The sequence below is a fragment of the Aegilops tauschii genome, chromosome 3, assembly GCF_002575655.3.
Source record: "Aegilops tauschii subsp. strangulata cultivar AL8/78 chromosome 3, Aet v6.0, whole genome shotgun sequence".
In the NCBI taxonomy this organism is placed as follows: Eukaryota; Viridiplantae; Streptophyta; class Magnoliopsida; order Poales; family Poaceae; genus Aegilops; species Aegilops tauschii.
In genome coordinates this window covers 128,508,569-128,517,150 of record NC_053037.3, presented here as the reverse complement: position 1 = coordinate 128,517,150, position 8,582 = coordinate 128,508,569, and the positions used below count along the sequence as shown (strand labels likewise).

The 8,582-nt window shown below is 43.2% G+C and overlaps 1 long non-coding RNA gene across 1 annotated transcript; it reads left to right on the top strand.

Moving 5' to 3' along the window:
* The first annotated feature begins 6,700 nt into the window (after positions 1–6,700).
* On the top strand, positions 6,701–8,311 carry LOC120975404 (uncharacterized). The gene is made up of 2 exons (XR_005771175.3): positions 6,701–7,709; positions 8,060–8,311. It is a non-coding gene; the product is annotated as an uncharacterized lncRNA (long non-coding RNA).
* Positions 8,312–8,582: the final 271 nt, after the last annotated feature.

The window sequence follows — 8,582 nt, the reverse complement described above, 5'->3', positions numbered from 1 at the left end:
CATGTGAAAATTTGTAAATTTTCAGGGGTCATTTGACCTTTTAAAGACATTTAAGTGATTTTCTAACCCTTTAATGACCGTAATTCAAATTTGAACTACATCTACATGCAACGCCTAACCAAAACAGTTTGAAAATTCATATTTTTGTGTACTTGTGTGGGAGTTAAAAAATCATCAGACAATGTAAATATCTGGTGTTCAAAAAAGAAAATGTAAAGATCTGGCAAGACAACCGGCCCCCACATGATTGGCACTCAATCTCGCGGCTCGAGGTTTGGTAGGTGATTGGCGGGGATCATTAATATCAGACACGGTTCTGTATTGGAAACCATCAGCTATTATGTTCACACACGGATTTGTTGCGGGAATTGTGTGTAATTCAAACTACAGTACTCGTAAATTCCGGCGACCGGCATGTGTACTGTCCCCGTCGATCTAGATTTCGGCCGCCAATAAATACAACCTTGCTCACGTCATCACGCCTGCATTCTCATCTACATCCTCCCCTCGCTCGCCCTCTCTCTCTCTCTCAAATCTTTGCCATGGCGCCGCCGGTCTGCCCACGCGCCGACGAGGAGTCGCCAACCCCCGAGGACGTTCACTCGATTATCAGCGACGAGGACCCCTACGCGCCGCCTGACGAGGTTGCACCAGACCCACGAACTTTGGATTGGTTTTGGGGCCAGTACAATCTTTGTCTGTGGAAGTCGCTGCCGTCGGCTGAGAAAGCCAGGCAAGTGGCATTCAAGAAGGAGATGGCGGAGGAGGAAGCCAGGTACCAGGAGGCCTGTGAAGCCCGTGATGCCGCCCGGAAAAAGGAGGCGGCGGAGCTTTGGGGGCGGGTGAGGGAGTCCTGGACTAAGGGGTCCTCGGGCGTCCGGCATGTTATTCATTGGGCCGGACTGATGGGCTGTGAAGATACAAAGGCCGAAGACTATACCCATGTCCGGATTGGACTCTCCTTGGCATGGAAGGCAAGCTAGGCGACCAGCTATGAAGATTCCTTCTTATGTAACCGACTCCATGTAACCCTAGATCTCTCCGATGTCTATATAAACCGGAGAGCATAGTCCGGATAGGACATTCATTACCATATTCACATAGGCTAGGCTTCTAGGGTTTAGCCATTACGATCTCGTGGTAGATCAACTCTTGTAACACTCATATTCATCAAGATCAATCAAGCAGGAAGTACGGTATTACCTCCATAGAGAGGGCCCGAACCTGGGTAAACATCGTGTCCCCCGTCTCCTGTTACCATCGATCCTAGACGCATAGTTCGAGATCCCCTACCCGAGATCCACCGGTTTTGACACCGACATTGGTGCTTTCATTGAGAGTTCCACTGTGCCGTCGTCAAAGGACTCGACGGCCCATTCGATCGTCAGTAATGGCGCCATACAGGGAAAAACCTTCCTCCCCGGACAAACCTTTGTGTTCGGCGACTTTGTACTGCCTGCCAACTCGCTTGGCCATCAGGTCAGATTTGGAAGCTTGAACTACGTCGCGGATACCCGTGGAGACTTGATCTTTGATGGATTCGAGACTGCGGCAGTCGCTCCCCGTCTCTCCGATGAATATGACTTAAATCTGTCATCGGATCACATCCAGGAGATGGATCCTGTTGCTGCAACGGCCTTAGACACTACAAGAAATATGTCAACTAGTGACCTTCTGTTGGTGACCCTGGAAGAATTGGTCATAGATCTATGACCATTTCAGACCAATTGGTCAAAAGCTGTTCGGGGGGCTCCAAACCCTAAACTATAACGACCATTTTGGTCAGAAAGGTCGTAATTTCCTTACATGAAATGGTCATAAAGCAGATAGCACTGGTCCGCTGCCTTATTTCTAGCTGATCACGACCAATATAGATGGTCATAACCTTGTAAATTGTGGTGGGTTGCTATGACTAGGCGCCACATCATCAGTTTTGCCTATGTGTCATGTCCATGTGGCAATTTTTGCCCCGGGTTGTGAAGCAACTTATATTTCTGTCATTCCCAAAAAAATCTCATAAATTCTTTGGGTCATATCTTCGTCAAATATGTAAAAAAACCTTCCTTGCTTAGTTCAAAAATAATTCAACAATATTCATTTTCCTATTCTGTTCAGAACAACACTTTGTGAAGAAAGCACCACTTTGGCATGTCCAAATAGTATCCATTTTCTACGGTGCTTTCCTATGCCCAAATAACCATCCTCCACCAAAAGCTAGCTCAATCCATTCATTATTTTGAGCCCAGCTTCAACATTCGTATTTATGTCCAGTGTGGTACTTTGCAAAGCAAGTACCACCTAGGCTCCTCCTTTTGAGCTGTAAATTTGTGAAGAAGGTATTCTTAGTAACTGATCATCCTCAGCCAAAACTCACGCCCATTAGCCATGTACATTTCCAGTACCGCTAATCAAACACTTGGCTGCTAATTCATGTTTGAGCATCGATCGGTCTCCTCGTGAGAATCTTATGTTGTAATTTTCTTCCTAGCACCTACCTGGGGAGTGCCCAACCCACTAGACATGCCTAGGCCACCCAGAACACATGGCAACGCCACGGTCACGCGGTGACCACACGACGAGCATGCGAGTTTATGCGCTCTAGAGTTGGGGTCCTCTGCCACCGCCCAAACCTCGACGTATCAGCACCAAACCATGTATTTATGATTAAATAGGTACTTATGTAACTATAAATGATTTTTGGAAAAAATAAATAGCAAACTATGAGGCAGCTGCAGTTCAAATTTGACCCGCTTCCAACTAAATCGGCGGAAATTTGTCTTTTTCACGAGAGGTGGATCAAAACTTTTTACACCCAACCATTTTGTCAATTGTGCATTAAATATGTCCTAGTATTTTAGAAAATTGATTTGGTCCAATTTTGCAACAATTATTTGGGAGGTCCTTCACAAAAAAACCTCCTTTTGGGCACTCAAAAAATGGAAAATGGTTTTTTCCTCCAAAGAAAATGAAAAGTTCCTTAGGCAACATTGTTTGCAACTCCAATATGCACCCTTGTGCACAATATGAGATTATTTGAACAAACTATGCCATGAATGTGGCCATAAGATTGATCATTTGGCTTGAAAGTCATTGATCTCCAGACGTGATAGCTCGTTTCTGAGAACACTTTTTTAAAATAATTTCCGTATTACAAGTTTGTTATTTTTCCTGGGAACTTGGCCACATATAATGACACAATGCGAAGGTTTCCCAATTTTTTGATTTTTGTTTTGAATTTTTTATGCCCGTTTCAAAATGCGGTCAAAACGGCGGGAATGACCGTTCCTAGCTAGTGGTTGAATCTTGGATTTTTTTGGTGTTTCTCTGATTAAGTAGGTACTTATGTAACTAGAAATGATTTTTGGAAAAAATAAATAGCAAACTACAAGGCAGCTATAGTTCAAATTTGACCCGCTTCCAACTGAATCGGCAGAAATTTGTCTTTTTCATGAGAGGTGGATCAAAACTTTTTACACCCAACCATTTTGTCAATTGTGCATTAAATATGTCCTAGTATTTTAGAAAATTGATTTGGTCCAATTTTGCAACAATTATTTGGGAGGTCCTTCATAAAAAACCTCCTTTTGGGCACTCAAAAAATGGAAAATGGTTTTTTCGTCCAAAGAAAATGAAAACTTACTTAGGCAACATTGTTTGCCATTCCAATATGCACCCTTGTGAACAATATGAGATCATTTGAACAAACTATGCCATGAATGTGGCCATAAGATTGATCATTTGGCTTGAAAGCCATTGATCTCCACACGTGATAGCTCATTTCTGAGAACAATTTTTTAAATAATTGATGTATTACAAGTTTGTTATTTTTCCTGGGAACTTGGCCACATATAATGACACAATGCGAAGGTTTCCCAATTTTTTTGTTTTTTTGAAATTTTTATGCCTGATTCAAAATGCGGTCAAAACGGCGGGAATGACCGTTCCTAGCTAGTGGTTGAATCTTGGAAAACTTTTTGTGTCTCTCCAATGAAATAGATACTTTTGTACCTAGAAATGATTTTTGGAAAAAATCATGAGCAAACTATGAGGCAGCTGCAGTTCAAATTTGACCCACTTCCTACTGAATCGGCTGAAATTTTTCTTTTTCACGAGAGGTGGCTTGAATCTTTTGACACCCAACCATTTGATCAATTGTGCATTAAAAATGACCTAGTATTTTAGAAAAATGATTTGGTCCAATTTTGCAACAAATATATGGTACGTCCTTCACAAAAAACCCGATTATTGGCACTCCAAAAATTGAAAAATGATTTTTTGTGCAAAGAAAATGAAAACCCCTCCAATCATCATTGTTTGTTGTCCCAAGATACACACTTGTGCAAAATATTGGGTCATTTGAAAAAACTATAAGCGGTAATATGTTGAATGTTTACCCAGAATAAGAGGGTACAAAATATAAAAAAACAGAAGAAAAAACAAAACTACGCAAGGTGAATTATGATTGGTGGAATCTGTTGTGGCATGGATCAGTGACGTGGCAAACATCCATCCATCGATCAATTGATACAACCCACCGCAGAAAGCATCCGTCCATCGATCCATTCATCCAGCCTCTCTCCCTCTTGCCCGAACCCTAGAGCTCCGCTCCTCCCTGCCGCCGCCGCCTCCACCTCCCTCTCCCCGATCCAGACCCAGCCACCACCCATGGCGCCAGCTAGAGCAGCCACCGGCGATGGCGACGGCGAGGCTAGAGGCCGCCGGATCCGGGATCAGGGCGGCGCATAGCCCCTCCTCCCGTGAGATCCGGGATGCAGTCGCCCATCTGGATCGAGCAGCTCCTCTGGCCGCTGCACCGTCTCCACCGTCCGGATTTGGTGCTCCTCGCGCGACCCACCCCCCAGCACGCGTCTCCACCCTCTCTTCCCCGACGTCCTTGGCAAGGTTCGTCTTGTCCCCATCCCCTCCTCCTCCTCCTCTGCCTTTCCCTTCCCTCTCCATCACCTTGCGGCCTCTCTGTCTCACAGGGAATGAATAGGAGCTCCGGCCAAGGCCATGGACGCCACTAGTAGAAGCTCCGCCTCGGATCTTGCGACCTCGTCGACCAGATCCAGTAGGTCCCCGCTGCTGCGCCAAGATCCTCGCCTCCCTCCCAGAGAGGCCCTCTCTCCCACATGCTCTGCATCCGCTACGGCCGTCGCAGCTTCCACCTCCAGAAGATCACCTGCTCCTCGTGCGGTTACCCGGTCGCCCGCATCCGCAAGTGTAAGCTCCGTTCCATGTTCTTGATGTGCAATGGTGAAGAAATAGAGAGCATCGTCTATACTATTCTTCTTCAGAACTTATCATGTTGTTGTACTGTCAAGAGTTTAGTTAGGATCTATCTGTGTTCAGTTTACTTCATATATCTTTGTGAAAAAGTGTTGTATTGGCAAAGGTTTAGTTATAATCTTTGTCTGTTCAGTTCATACATGCTTGTGGAAAATTACTGTTGTACTGGCCAGAATTCAGTGCTAAAGTTCACTTCATATATGTGTTCTGTCAAAATTCAGTTATGCTCTAGTACTGTACAAACACATTGGAATATATGTACACATATCTGTCAGAAATCAGTGGAATATTTATTGGTCTCACTCTACATGCACATTCTCAATCATACATTCAGTCATATATTTGGGTTCACCTGAACAAAGGCCAGACAAAGGCCGGACGTAGGTAGCCTTGTGGTTTGTTCCCATATCCCACTTATAAGAAGTGTAAAGGAGATCGTTGGCTAACCAGAATCATCTCATTTGGGTTCAGCTTTGATTACATCTTGATGTACACAACGCTCCATTTCATTCATCCATATGTTGTTTTCGTCCAGCCTGTTATATGCTGCCTGCTTCTCATGTTGCTTTGCTTTGGTTCCAATCAACCTGAAATATGCTGCATGCTGCTGCTGATGTAGCTCTTCTTTTGTTTCTGCAGAGAGATCGACGGTCCGCTGGGCAGTGTTAGCGCTAAACCTTCATGCGTACTCACTCTGCTGCAAGCTTTAATAATCTTGATTGATGCAGACGCCACTGTATGCATGCGAATTTTCTTTTGCAGATGCTTTCACTTCACCCTTTTCTTTTCATTTCTTTTCTCTCGAAACAAGGAAAGGATTTATTCTGACGGCCATCTCTATTTTAGCCTTTTAGGACTCTTATTAATTAACATGCCTACTCTTCTCTGTGGTTTAAGGCCAGTCGATTCACACTGCATACATGCATAGCTAGATTCCTCATCTCCAGTCAATGAGTTTGCCTTGATTCGGGTCTTCTCTTCTCCTGGTGATCAAAATCAACACCGCACCCTTCCGTTCCTATCTTATTTACTAGTTCCCTTTCATTTCTGTTCCTGTCATAATCAGTGTGGTAAACTGGTAATCAGCTAGCTCGGTGGTCACCAGAGTACGTACTATTTTATTTACTAGTACTTTGCCTTGGATTGTAATGTGGATCAGGAGATGAACTGTATATTTTGTTTGTGTCATGCATGGCTGTGTCATACATGTATTGACTGAACTTCACTAAATGTGCAATTTGAATCTAGTACTTCTTCCATTTCTGCTTTCCCCCAACCGGCCATAAGATTTATCTAGGGTTTAAGCTGTTTTGTTTAGTTTGCTTGCGCTACCTGAAATGATGCACCAATTTTGTATCTTATCCTTGTGCTGGATGGTGGACCTGTCAACGAGTATTATTGACTTGAGCGACGACAGATGCGGTATTGTTTAGATGGGTGGTTTGAATAGTTCGTCCAGAGAAAATTGTTTATAGAAAAGAGATTTGGCGAAATATGGTGCTTGTTTATTGCTGTGATGGATACATCCAAGACAATTATTGCGGCTTCATCAGTGGGGTGTATTTTTGTTTCATTCAATGTCTGATCTGATTATAAACATAACCACAGGGACGGCACATCGATTGGTGACGAGCAGGACGGGGCCAACAAGCCTAGGAGGAGGAGGAGCTCCATCCGCAGCAGCTCATGCTCATGGAGGAACAAGTCTGAATCGTTGCTGTTACTCTGCTGTCCTGGAGTCACCATCCACAGTAGCCGTGGTGTGGCTGAGCCTCTGCTACGGCTACAACCTCCCTCTGGTGAGCTCCTCCCTGTTCCTTCTTCTCTGATGTAGCTCCTGCATGGCCTTGGCCATGATTTGGGTTGGATGTGGGGCTCTACTAGTTGCTGCTAGATGTTGTAACCAAGCATCAACTCCTACTGGAGCTCTCTGGTGATAAATTCATGCGGTTCTAGGGTCTGTCAGTAGCTGCCCATGTGTACTTGCTTTATATATATGCTCCTATGATGCTCTAGTGATATGGGGTGGCTAATATCAAGATCATGTTGGTGTTGATGCTTATCTTGCATGTCTCTGGTGGTGGTGGTGTTGACAGCAGTTACACACCTAGCTTGTAACTAATATCATTACTGCTAATTTACCTCAAGTTTATCTGAACATGGTTGAAATGAGCGCTGCAAATTTTGATGTCTAAAATCAATTTTTACCCCAAGTCCTTAAGTAATTATTTTCATTACATCACAGTTAGCTGAGAATATTGACTTGAATATTTTATGTATGCCCTGATGCATGTACACATACGGTTGAGCAAATACCGAGCTGCAGTGGAACAACCTGGAGTTAGAGAACTTCAAGGACAAGATCAACGAGGTGACCGGCGTTATGGCGGCTGTGTACGGTGGCGACCACAAGTTCTTCGGTGAGCTTGCAGTGTCCATATTGTGTCATATACGATGATGCTCCATTGTGCATCTCTCTTTTCTTGTGTGCTGCATCATTGTTGCTTGATAGAGTAAATGATTTCAGTTCTGGTTGTGTCAAATCTTTACTATGTACCCTTAGTGTTTACTAAACTGGGGCATTGGGCATTGGAATTTAGGCATTTATGTATAATTTTAGTTTTGGATGTGTCCAATGCAAACATTATTGTCAATTGTCAAGTTGATTCTAAAATGTCTCATTAACTTCATTATTCTATTATTTATTGTTAAATATGCTGTTAGATTTACTTCTATTTTGTTCCTAAACATTTTGTTCTGTAACATGCAGATGCTAGGCTTTCATGTTTCTTCGTGAGCATCAGGACAAAGAAGTCGGAGGTAGAATAGTTCTAGCTCATTGGAGCTAGTTCTGAGAGTAATGAAGCCCTTTCTGCTGCTCCTATTTGTATGTGTGTTATATGATGTAGCAGAATCTGGCTCATGTGATTGTACACTTGTGGAGCTTGTTATCTAATTGTAAACTTGATGCTGATCACATTTGTATGTGTGTTATATGATGTAACGCTTTGATGGTTGATAATATCTGAAGTATTTCATGTGTTCTGTGTGCCAATTTAAATACTAGGTATTTATTTGCGTTAAATTAAAAAATTGAAGAATATTGCCCTGATGGCTAGGACCCAGTACTAGAACCTCACAATGGGGACCCACCTAACTAGTGAACCCACATTATAAAAAAGGAAAAAAAATGAAACTGTTGAGATAAAAAGGCCATGGCCCAAAAACAAAAAGGCTGCAATGTTGGGCTTGTTCCATGAAGCTGACAAAAAATTCATAGGAAAATATATATA